This window comes from Triticum dicoccoides, chromosome 3B (assembly GCF_002162155.2).
Source record: "Triticum dicoccoides isolate Atlit2015 ecotype Zavitan chromosome 3B, WEW_v2.0, whole genome shotgun sequence".
NCBI classification, from domain to species: Eukaryota; Viridiplantae; Streptophyta; class Magnoliopsida; order Poales; family Poaceae; genus Triticum; species Triticum dicoccoides.
In genome coordinates this window covers 856,412,927-856,425,952 of record NC_041385.1, presented here as the reverse complement: position 1 = coordinate 856,425,952, position 13,026 = coordinate 856,412,927, and positions in this window count along the sequence as shown.

Here is a 13,026-nt window from a genome sequence, read left to right as displayed (position 1 = left end):
ATGTGTGCAGAAGAATAGTCAAAAAGTATTGAATGCTAACCTTTGTGGGAAACGTTCGTACCCTTGCTCTGGGCGACGCCTGCGTGTTATATAGCCAGGGGCGCGACTCCCTGGATAGCGTACAAGTAGTTGAGATTACAACTTGGGAGAGAGAGAAGAGATATCTAGTTACAAAGGATAACAGATAATATAAACTGCATATATCTATCCCTATCTCTAGGCTTCGGCTACAAGGAAGAAGGAGGCCGGCTAGGCCGGGGCTACATGTGTATACGTGTTGTTTAACACCCTCCCTTAATCACAAGTTGGTCAAGTTGAGATTACCCTTGAATTCCTCAAGACTCCTTGTAGGTAATGCTTTTGTGAACCCATCTGCAATTTGATCTCGTGAGTGCACAAAACGAATCTCCAATTGCTTATTGGCTATCCTTTCTCGAACAAAGTGAAAGTCTATCTCAATATGGTTTGTCCTGGCATGAAAGACTGGATTAGCAGATAAATAAGTAGCACCAAGATTATCACACCATAGACATGGAACTCGAGTGTGCTTCACACCAAGCTCTTTCAACATGGACTGAACCCATATAACCTCTGCTATGGCATTGGCTAGTGCTTTATACTCAGCTTCTGTACTTGACCGTGACAATGTGGCTTGTTTCTTTGCACACCAAGATATTAAATTTGGTCCAAAGAATACTGCAAAACCTCTAGTGGAGCGTCTATCATCTGGACATCCTGCCCAATCTGAATCAGAAAAAGCATTAACAAGAGTTGAAGAGGACTTGCTGAAGGTAAGACCAAGGTTCATAGTATCTTTTACATATCTCACTATGCGTTTTGCAGCAGTCCAATGAGTTGTAGTGGGAGTGTCGGTGTCAAAACCGGCGGCTCTCGGGTAGGGGGTCCCGATCTGTGCGTCTTAGGCTGATGGTAACATGAAGCAAGGGACACAATGTTTACCCAGGCTCGGGCCCTCTCAATGGAGGTAAAACCCTACTTCCTGCTTGATTAATATTAAAGATATGAGTAGTACAAGAGTAGATCTACCACAAGATCATAGAGGCTAAACCCTAGGAGCTAGCCTATGATGGTATGATTGTAATTGTGATCGACCTTCTAAGGACCAACCTCTCCGGTTTATATAGACACCGGAGAGGGCTAGGGTTTACATGGAGTCGGTTACAAGGAAGGAAACACAATATCCGGATCGCCAAGCTTGTCTTGCACGTAGAGTCTCATCCGAACACGGGCCGGAGTCTTGAGTCTTGTATCTTCACGCTCCAATAGTCCGGACGATGTATATAGTACGGCTGTCCGGATACCCCCTAATCCAGGACTCCCTCGGTAGCCCCTGAACCAGGCTCCAATGATGATGAGTCCGGCGCGCAGTCTTGTCTTCGGCATTGCAAGGCGGGTTCCTTCTCCGAATACTCCAAAGTAACCATCGAACACGTAGACCGTGTCCGGATCTGCAAAATGATCTTCACATATCACCGTAGAGAGAACGATATTTCACAAATGCAATCTGCTAACAACATTTTTAGACAACGTGACATGTCATTATGGCCGGGTCTTTATTTGAACCGTTTTCCTACAACCAGCCACAGCGCATATTGCGAGGCGGTTTCCGTGACACGTCTTGTCAAAGCAGAGATCGTGTCCCCTCATCACGGGATTCTCATCAATACGGATATGGGTAATCCCACCATGCCATCAATCGTGGCGCTTGGGAAGTAAGCGATTCCCAACGGGCGAGTGGGGAGGCACACCGCTTTCGTCGCCTCTATAAAGGGATAAGAGTTCTCCATTTTTACCCACGCCTTCTTCCTCCTTTTCCCACTCTTGCCCCCTCGAGCTCCAACGCCCTAGCCCAAGTCTTCTCTGCACAGCTAAACATGTCCGAAGCAGGAGGCAAGTGCGTGGATTCCACCGTGAAGGAGAAGCACATCGCAAATCTTCGGGCGGCCGGATACTTGGCCGCAGACATAGCGCACCGGCTACCAGACGACGGGCAGGTCATTCCAACCCCGGGACCCCATGAGAGGGTCGTGTTTCTCGCCCACTTTGTCCGCGGACTGGGGTTTCCACTTCACCCCTTCGTCCGCGGGCTCATGTTCTACTATGGGCTAGATTTCCATGATCTAGCCCCGAATTTCATCCTCAACATCTCGGCATTTATCGTCGTGTGCGAGGCCTTCCTCCGCATCAAGCCTCACTTTGGCTTGTGGCTGCAAATCTTCTGCGTGAAGCCGAAGATCGTGAGCGGCCAGCAAGCGGAGTGCGGAGGGGTCATGGTGGGCAAGATGCCTAACGTCACCTGGCTTGACGGCTCCTTTGCGGAAACCGTGAAGGGATGGCAGTCGGGGTGGTTCTACATCATCGAGCCGCGCGGCGCCAACTGGGTGGCGGCCCCCGAGATCCGATCCGGAGCCCCCATGCGGCTCACCTCCTGGGAAAAGAAGGGCCTGTCCTGGGGCGAATCTACAGAGCTGACCGGACTCCAAAACTGCATCAAGAGCATGAAGGACAAGAACATCAAGCTTGTCAACGCGATCCAGGTCATGCTCGTTCGCCGAATTCTATCGTGCCAAAGGCGGGCATTCAATCTGTGGGAGTTCGTCCCGGCCGAACACCAGACGCTTCAGAGGCTCTACGGCATGAAGCACAAAGACGCGTGGAAGGCGTTGTTCAAGGCCTCTGAAGTACCGCCTCCCACATTCGAGGACCGTGGGCTCCACGCTGTGCGGCCTCCTAGTCAGGTTAGTTTTCAGGCTACCACCGGATTTGGTTCTTCCCAATATATTCATGGGGGAGCCTCAAGTAATTGTGCATATTTGTTCAGGATTATGTGGAGACAACGGAGCAGATTGACTGTCCGGCTCCACTGCCAGAAGGCCCAGCTGATGCTCTCTTGACGGAGATGCTGGTCCCGGCGCCCTACAGGTGCCGGAGAAGAAGGCCGAAAAGAAGGCCCCGGGGATCCGAAAGGGTCTTCGGCGTAAGGTTGCGCCGGAAGCCTCGTCCGAAGACGACGAGGCACACTCCTCCCCCGAAGGGGAGGAAGAAGAAGAAGGGACCACCCCACTCGGAGAGGGTGAGGGGACCGAGAAGGCGGACCAAGGGGCCGGGAAAGGCCATCACCGCAAGGCCGTCATACCCACGTCGTCTGACGATGACGAGACAGATTCCTCCCGCGGAGGCGGGGGGAAGCAAGAAGAAACTCTACCTCCCCGCACTGGGGAGGAGAAAAAGAGGAAAGCCACCCTGGAGGGGGGGGCTGGGTCGTCCAAGAAGGGAAAGGTGTCCATTCCGGACTACTCCACCACGGCCGCCCATAGCGAGGAGGGGTGGCTGCCCAGGGGGAAGCCCCTAGCGCGATCGTAAGTATCCGCACTCTGTTATGACTTTACTTCACAGTCTTTTTATAACGCCGAACATATATGCAGTCCGGCCAGGGCTCATCCCGAGGTATCTTCTTCGGATGGATCCCTGAGCGATTCAGAGATGAACTCGCTCCTGACGGCCACTACTCCTCAACCCGCGGATGACATGGAGGTGTTGTCCCGAAGGCTCCCAGAGCGGGGGGGAGGTGACTCTGGAGACGTCCCAAGGTGGAATTCCAGATGTCGGACATGCGGGGTTCAAGATCCCCGCGGATCGTGTCGATGAGAGCCACAGTAGGCCGGTCTCTCAGCCGAACACTGTTCCGGATCCTTCGATGGTTCCGGACTCAGGCGGGCAGCCCCTCGTTAGGGAGGGTGAGCCGTCTGTGTCGAGGACTTCCGTTGCGCCCGAGGCGCCGGATTGTCTGCTGGAAGCGCTTCGCGGCGCTTCCATGGATGAAGAGCACCGTACTTATGAGTGCGATATTTCAGAAGGTTTCGTCCGCCAAGAGCGGACTGACCGAAGCTTGCACCAGCCTCCTGACAGGCTTTGAGGTAAGTAACAAAAATGTGTGAAATTACCACCCGATAGGTAGTAGCCCCTGATACTCTGTTTAGTGTTCGGAAGAAAAACCAAATGGAGGGTCAATTATAATCCGCAGGAGTCTAATAATAAGTGTGAATGTGAATAAGCAGGCTGTCCTGCTTGCCGCTGCTGTCCGCACAGCCGAGATCGCCGGACTAAAACGGGATCTGGAGCAGGCGCAGGGAGAGCTCGATCTCACGAAGAGGTAGCTCGAAGAGAGCAAAGGTGAGTGATTCCCCGCTCTCACATAATGATGGGTATATAAAATTGGTTATTCTAACGACGAAGCGTCGTGATTTTGTAACAGGGGCCACCACCGAAGTGGCCTCTCTGAAGAAAGCGCTGTCCGAGGCCGAAGACAAAGCGGCCTTGGAATGCAAGGAGCGCAAAAAGCAAAGTGCTAGAGTGAGCGAGGTACAGCAGGAGCTCCGGGACCTCGGCAAGAAGTTCGAGTTCGTGGAGCATGATCTGAAGATGAAAGAAGCCTAGCTTGCGAAGGCCCTTGTGAGTATGAAAGATGCCAAGGCCGAAGCCGAGAAGGCACAACAGGAAATCCAGGAGGCCCAAAAGATAGCGGCGGGTAAGAAATTCCTTAAAAGCAAACATGTGGAGGAGGCGTTTCTTTTACTTACCCGAATTCGGAGCTCTCCAGGGGCATTCGCAGATCTGCCACGCAGCATATCAGATGCCGCAGAGTTCTACCATGCCCAGGAGGGGAGCTCAACGGAGAAGATGTTCTGGTCCCAGTATGCTGGGGCCGAACATCCAGTGCCTCTGAGTGACCAACTGAAGCAGTTGGTCGAACTCCACAGGGCGGCCGAAGTGGCTATGAAGGATTTCATAGTCCGGTGTGGCCTGGTGAGCCCCTGCCGGCTAGCTACTTCGGCCTGATCAAGCGGATGATGAATGCCTGTCCGCAGCTCGAAGTCATCAAGCGATCTGTTTGCATTGAGGGTGCCCGCCGGGCCTTTACCCGCGCGAAGGTGCATTGGGCAAGCTGGATGCTGAGAAGCTGGTGAAGGACGGTCCGCCAGAGGGCAAGGAGCATCGTCGTCCCGAGAAGTACTATGATGGCGTTATGAAGGGCGCTCGTCTCGTGGCCGATGAATGTACCAAGGACACAATTTTAGAATGAATTCACTTCTGTCATGTTTGTAATTTAAGGACGAAGTTACTTGCGCTATGAAGCGCTTTTATTATTTAAAATATTACCTTCTGTGCGGCTGTTTATAAAATTCTGAAAGTAGGCCAGTCGTCGGCTTCCGCCCCCACTTAACTAGTACTGGGGTGTTCGTGGAAAATTCAGACACTCTTTATCCAAATGTTTGGTCCCTTACGGATGTATCCGGCGCAACGAACAAGGCAATCAGACTATGCGGCTTTATAACTTTCACTTAGCCATAGAAGTCTATAATTTTAAATTTCGGCAAAACCCCTAGAATCCGGAAGGCCGAATTGGAGCGCTATATATGCCTAGATCGGAAGAAGTCGATTTATCGCCTAAAGCGAAAAAATCTTTAAGGATTTTAAGACCTCTCGAACAGCGACCAGCTCTCGCCACATCATGCCGGTCAGTTTTCGGCTTTCTCTACCGAGGTGCTCATCCGGAAGAACCGGGACACAATCGCAGTAGTTCTCCCTGCGCTACCTTAGCCGATATAACGGAATGTAAGGTACCAAAACAAGGAAGCCGGGCTAACCCAACTATAGACCCAAGACATGATTCGGAGCTGATGCATATAGTGCTATAAGTTCGGGGTGCCGCACTGTTGAAAGTGTTCGGACTTTACTTGCCGTATTACGGGGCGCGATGAGAAGCCCCTGGCAAACTAACCGTATCAAGGTGTACGGTTGCAATATCAAATAAACATTTGTGAGAAAAAAATGCTCAAATAAGAATGATAAGCTGACGCTATATGTGATCTCCCATTGATGAATAATACGTTTAAGCGTATGTTTACAATGAATGCATTAAGCGGAGATAAATAGGACTATTTGACATGTCCTATCCAGGGGCAGGCCACGTACAGATAGATAAAACAGGTATAACGATCGTCAATAGATTCCACCTGGGTATTTCCTTCTGTGCGCAAAGCCTGTTGCCTCCTTGGTTTTCTCTCCTATGTAAGTCTGACAATCCGGCTCTTCTAAAGAGGCTGCACTAAAGCAATGTCCTGGAAGGTAAAAAGGAAAGGTTATGAAGGTATGTTGCGGTGATACCGCACTGTTGACTGAGTCACTGCTGCGCCTCCGCCTGTGCCCATGGTATTTTGAGTGCGTAATTGTGTACGCATGGCACGAATGTTGCATTAATGGGGTTTGAGCGGAGGCCGGACTGCTAGTCACGCTCTTGGCGTGCCTGGTGATCCTGTTGCGGGGTGCTCCGGACTCGCTTAACGGTGCTTGAGGTTGTCGTCGCCGGATTGGTGGTTTGTCGGAGAAGGCCGCATTGTACTTCTGCCGCGAGGGCTGTAGTATGCTCTTCTATACGGAGAGAGCGGTCCATGTTTCCGTTGACTGTTATGACCCCGTGTGGGCCTGGCATCTTGAGCTTGAGGTATGCATTGTGTGGTACCGCATTTAATGTAGCGAATGCGGTTCGTCCGAGTAGTGCGTGGTAACCACTACAGAAAGGGACGATATCGAAGATTAACTCTTCGCTTCGGAAGTTGACCGGAGATCCAAAGACCACTTCCAATGTTATGGAGCCCGTACAGCGGGCCTCTACTCCAGGAATTACACCTTTAAAGGTGGTTTTGGTGGGCTTGATCCTTGAAGGGTCGATGCCCATTTTGTGCACTGTGTCCTAATAAAGCAGGTTCAGGCTGCTGCCGCCGTCCATAAGGACTCGCGTGAGGTGGAATCCATCGATGATTGGGTCTAAGACTAATGCGGCTGAGCCGCCGTGACGGATGCTAGTAGGATGATCCCTACGATCAAAGGTGATCGGACAAGCTGGCCATGGGTTGAATTTGGGGGCGACTGGCTCCATCGCGTAGACGTCCCGCAGTGCTCGCTTTCGTTCCCGCTTGGGGATGTGAGTCGCGTAGATCATGTTGACCGTTTTCACCTGGGGGGAAATTTCTTCTGTCCCCCCGTGTTCGGACGCCGGGGCTCCTCGTCATCGTCGCTGTGCAGCCCCTTGTCCTTGTTTTCGGTATTTATTTTGCCGGCCTGTTTGAATACCCAGCAGTCTTTGTTGGTGTGGTTGGCTGGCTTGTCCGGGGTGCCATGAATTTGGCACGAGCGCTCTAGTATACGGTCCAGACTGGACGGTCCCTGATTGTTTCTTTTGAACGGCTTCTTCCGCTGACCGGACTTGGATCCGCTGAATCCGGCGTTTACTGCCGTGTCTTCAATGTTGTCGCCGTTGTTCCGTCGCTTATGTCTGCTGCGTCGTGGCTTGCCATATTGTCGCGGACATTCGGAGTGCCGGAATGTGGCATGGTGCTGCTGTGAGCCAACCAGCTGTCCTCGCCCGTGCAAAAGCGGGTCATTAGTGTTGTGAGAGATGCCATGGACTTGGGTTTTTCTTGGCCGAGGTGTCGGGCGAGCCACACGTCACAGATATTATGCTTAAAAGCCGCCAGGGCTTTGGCGTCCGGATAGTCGACTATTATGTTCTTTGTAGTTAGGAACCGAGTCCAGAATTTCCTAGCTGACTCCCCGGGCTGTTGAGTAATGTGGCTCAAGTCATCGGTGTCCGGTGGTCGCACATATGTGCCCTGGAAGTTGTCGAGGAATGCGTCTTCCAGGTTTTCCCAACTACCAATGGAATTTGCTGGCAGGCTGTTTAGCCAGTGCCGGGCTGGTCCTTTGAGTTCAAGGGGAAGATACTTGATGGCGTGTACATCGTCTCCGCGGGCCATGTGAATGTGGAGAAGGAAATCTTCGATCCATATTGCAGGGTCTGTTGTGCCATCATATGATTCGATGTTTACGGGTTTGAACCCTTTTGGGAATTCATGATCCATCACTTCGTCAGTGAAGCAGAGGGGGTGTGCGGTGCCTCTGTTCCGGGCTATGTGGCTACGCAGTTCGAATTGGTCTGGGTTGCTATGTTCGGCCCGGCCGGACTTGTTGATATTGTGTCCGGCGTGACAGTCATCGTCACGCGCTGGGGCGCGCCCCCGCGATCCGTAGATCGATCTTGGCTGTCCTGCTTTGGTTTCCAGTATATCTTGCAGGTCTTGCCTGTTGCCTAGGGTCGTAGTGTATTGGCGTGGGGGTTCGGGCTGGTATTCAGGATGATATCCCATTTTATCCCGGCCACGGGGTGGCCGGTCAGCCGTTTGGCGCTCGAGTACATATTCCTCGGCTGCCAGGACTTCAGTCCATCTATCTGTGAGCAGGTCTTAATCAGCCTGGAGTTGCTGCTGCTTCTTCTTCAGGCTCCTCGCATTGGCAATAAGCCAGTGCTTGAAGCGCTCCTGCTCCACGGGATCCTCAAGCACGCCGAACTCGTTGTCGCCGAGGCTAATCTCATCTTCGGAGGGGGCATATAATTGTCCTCCTCCGGGTATCCGTCGGTCACATGTTCGTCTGGGCTGACCTGCTCATCTTCCTGTTCGGCCTGCTCGAAGGCGGGCTGGTCAGGGTTGTATTCCTCTTCGGCACCATCCGGATTGCTTTCATCTCCGGGGCCGGTATTGTTGTGGCGGGGCTTGGAGTGGCGCCGACGACGCCCATGCTTTGCTTTTCTCCCTGAGGGGTTATCCTCCGTTGCCTCGTCACCATTGATTTCCTTTGGAGTGTCCACCATATATATATCGTATGAGGAGGTGGCTGTCCACCGCCCTGTGAGCGGTGGCTCCTGTACTTCTCCTGCATCGTCGTCCATACCGTCGATGTCTTCGGAGTCGAAGTCAAGCACGTCGGTTAAATCATCGACCGTGGCTATGAAGTGGGTGGTGGGTGGGCAGCGAATTCCTTCGTCGCCTGCTTCCCACTCAAGCCGGACATAGTTCGGCCCCGAGCCTCCTGACAAAGAGAGAGACTTTAATGAGTTCAGCATGTCGCCAAAGGGCGAGTGCTGGAGGATATCCGCAGCGGTAAACTCCATTACCGGAGCCCAACCTGGCTTGGCTGGCTCGAGGGTGTGCGGACTGGAACCAACAACCGGATACGAGTCCGGGGGTCCGGAGTTACAGGGTCCCTCGAGGCATGTGCTCGGCTCCACCGTCGATGAGTTTGCAGCCTGCGGGGTGGGGCCCATCCCTCCGTCCTCAGGCGACGCAGCCTGCTCCGGATTTAGGTCCGGGTCTACTGCAGGGGTGATATCCCGAACATTGTTCGACAGCAGGTCTAGGCCGTGCTCATCGCGACTGTCCGGTGCTCCTGGCACGGGCCCGAATCCGTTGAAGATCAAGTCTCCGCGAATATCAGCCGTGTAGTTCAAGTTTCCGAATCTGACCTGGTGGCCAGGGGCGTAGCTGTCGATCTGCTCCAGATGGCCAAGCGAATTGGCCCGCAGTGCGAAGCCGCCGAATACGAAGATCTGTCCGGGGAGAAAAGTCTCGTCCTGGACCGTGTTGTTGACGATTGAAGGCGCCATCAAGCCTTGCAGCAACGACACAGAGGAACTCTCAATGAAAGCACCAATGTCGGTGTCAAAACCGGCGGATCTCGGGTAGGGGGTCCCGATCTATGTGTCTTAGACTGATGGTAACAGGAAGCAAGGGACACAATGTTTACCCAGGTTCGAGCCCTCTCGATGGGGGTAAAACCCTACTTCCTTCTTGATTAATATTGAAGATATGAATAGTACAAGATTAGATCTACCACGAGATCGTAGAGGCTAAACCCTAGGAGCTAGCCTATGATGGTATGATTGTAATTGTGATCGGCCTTCTAAGGACCAACCTCTCTAGTTTATATAGACATCGGAGAGGGCTAGGGTTTACATGGAGTCGGTTACAAGGAAGGAAACACAATATCCTGATCGCCAAGCTTGTCTTCCACGCAAAGGAGAGTCCCATCCGAACACGGGCCGGAGTCTTGAGTCTTGTATCTTCACGCTCCAATAGTCCGGACGATATATATAGTCCGGCTGTCCGGATACCCCCTAATCCAGGACTCCCTTAGGGAGCATGAAGAAACTGGCATACTTTGTTAACAACAAAAGAAATGTCATGTCTTGTTAAGGTTAAATACTGAAGAACTCCCACTAAGCTTCTGTATCTGGTACAATCCTCTTGACTCAAAGGTTTTCCCTCAACAAGTGACCGTTTTTCTGTGCTAGATAGTGGTGTTGGTGAAGGCTTACATCCTTGCAACCCAACTCTCCTTACCAGATTAGTGGCATATTTTTCCTGAGAGAGGTGAAGGCTATCTTCATGCCTTTTAACTTCAATACCTAGAAAGAAGTGTAGGTCTCCCAGATCCTTAAGGGCAAACTCAACACTCAAATCCTTTAGCAGACCTGACACGGCTTCATCAGATGAACTTGTGACAATGATATCGTCAACGTAAATAAGAACAAATATGGATATATTTGACTTATTATAAATGAACAAGGATGTGTCAGATTTTGAAGGAAGAAAGCCAAGTGCTTGCAGTTTCTGACTCAGCCGTGAGTACCACACCTTGGAAGCATGTTTCATTCCATATAGAGCTTTGTCAAGTTTGCATACATAAAATGGTTTACTTTTACTTTCGAACCCAGGAGGTTGCTTCATGTATACTTCCTCTTCTAGAACACCATGAAGGAACGCGTTTTGTACATCTAGTTGTTTAAGACTCCATCCCCTAGAAACAACAATAGACAATACGGGACGAATAGTAGCAGATTTAACAATAGTACTAAATGTGTCCTCATAGTCTATGCCATACCGTTGTTTAAAGCCCTTCGCAACAAGTCTGGCCTTGTAGCGATCTATGGTTCCATCAGATTTTCTTTTTATTCTGAAAACCCACTTGATCAAATTTTTACCTTGCCATGGGCGAACCAGGTGCCATGTTTTATTCTTGCGGAGTGCAGTGTATTCTTCTTCCATGGCCTTCTTCCACCGTGTATCGCTGGATGCCTCTTCAGGAGTGCTAGGTTCACCTATGGAACATGCTAAACCAAACTTCACAACTTGTTTGTAATTAACAGGTTTGGTTACCCCTCTTTGTAGGCGTGTACGCGAAACAATGGCCGTAGAAAATCCTGCTGACGCATGAACATGTGGCGATCCCGAGGCAGATCCTGTCGGCGCTGCTGTAGCAGCCTCAGACGGATCGATGGGATCTTCTGCGGCTCTAGATGGCACCGGTTCGGCAGCATGCGACACAGAAGATCCTACGCCAGGTTGCCCATCATGTCGCGATGATTGGCTGGGTCCAGGCAAATCCGTGGCAGATCGTGGGCCAGTGGACAGGGCAGGATCGGCGTCAGGATCCGTGCCTGTCTCGCGCCCATGCCATGGAGGGCTCGGCTGCTACGCTGCTGCACGTAGTGGCGAGGCCCGCTTGTGGCCCAGCGAGCCCCAGTGGGCCTGGTGGCCACACTTGATTGGTGCAGGCTGGAGGCCGTGCCAGGACCGGTGGAGAGGCGCCGCGTGTCGCTCGTGGATTCGCTGGCACCATGCCTGGCGGGCGACACGGGCTCCAGCGCTCTGCCGTCTTGTCGTGCTGCCGATCCCGAGGCGGATCGACTGCAGATCTCCTGCGCTGCTCATCCCAAGGGGGGTTTGTTCCCCTAAACTAGACACATAAAATGTGACGCGTTTGGGGCTGATTCTTCATCATTTTCTTCACAATTTTCAGCTACATCATCACAAGGCTCATGCACACGGTTATGAGAGTTAGTCAACAGTTGATCATCAGAATTATTTCCCCCTAGATCAAGGCCGGTGAGACTTGGTGGTAAAAGAAGAATTTCTTGATGTAGAAGTGCACCGGCGTTGGGATGAAGTTTAGAGAAAGGAAATTGTGTCTCGTCAAAAACAACATCGCGAGAGATATACACACGACCAGTAGGTACGTCAAGGCACTTAACTCCTTTGTGTTGGTTCCTGTAATCAAGGGACACGCATTGCTTAGATCGAAACATAAGCTTGCGATTGTTGTAAGGACGAAGATTGGGCCAACATGCACACCCAAAAACATGAAGTGTTGTGTAATCTGGTTTTGTGTGAAGAAGTCTTTCCATGGGAGTTTCATTGTTTATGACACGACTAGGCAACATATTGATGATGTGTAATGCAGCAAGAAATGCCTCATCCCAGAATTTGAGGGGCATGGAGGCGCCAGCTAAGAGTGCTAGGCCAACCTCAACTATGTGTCTGTGCTTGCGCTCAGCAGAACCATTCTGTTGATGAGCATGCGGGCAAGACACATGATGAGAGATTCCAAGTTTTTGAAAGAAAGAGTTTAATTTTTCATATTCTCCTCCCCAGTCAGACTGGAGAGCAATGATCTTGCTATTGAATTTTCGTTCAACCAAAGCTTGAAAATTGAGAAATACTTGGAACACATCAGATCGTTTCTTGAGAGATATATCCAAGAAAACTTGCTATAGTCGTCAATGAAACTCACGTAGTAGGTATGTCTACCAACAGAAGAGGGGGCAGGCCCCCACACATCAGAGAAGATAAGTTGCAAAGGCATGGTAGAAACACTAGTGGAAATTGGATACGGTAATTGATGACTTTTAGCCTTTAGGCAGGAATCACAAACTATTTCAACATTACGCTCACCAACATATGGGAGCTTATTCTTCCTAAGCAACTTCTCAACTAAAGAAAATGAAGCATGTCTTAATCGATCATGCCATCGTGCTGGAGACACTTTGGTGGCACTCAAAACTTGTTTATTCAATCTTCTAATCTCCGGGATCAAAGGGTAAAGCCCACGAATGCATCTACCTCGATATAGCACCTTCCTCGTTGCCTGATCCTTGATCAAAAAGAAGAAGGGGTGAAATTCAAGAAAGACATGGTTGTCAATGGCAATGCGATGAACGGAAAGAAGATTTTTAGAGGCACTAGGGACATGCAAAATCTTTCGGAGATGAATTTTTCTATGAGGGGTTTTAATAACTGAATGACCAATGTGAATAATTTTCATACCTTC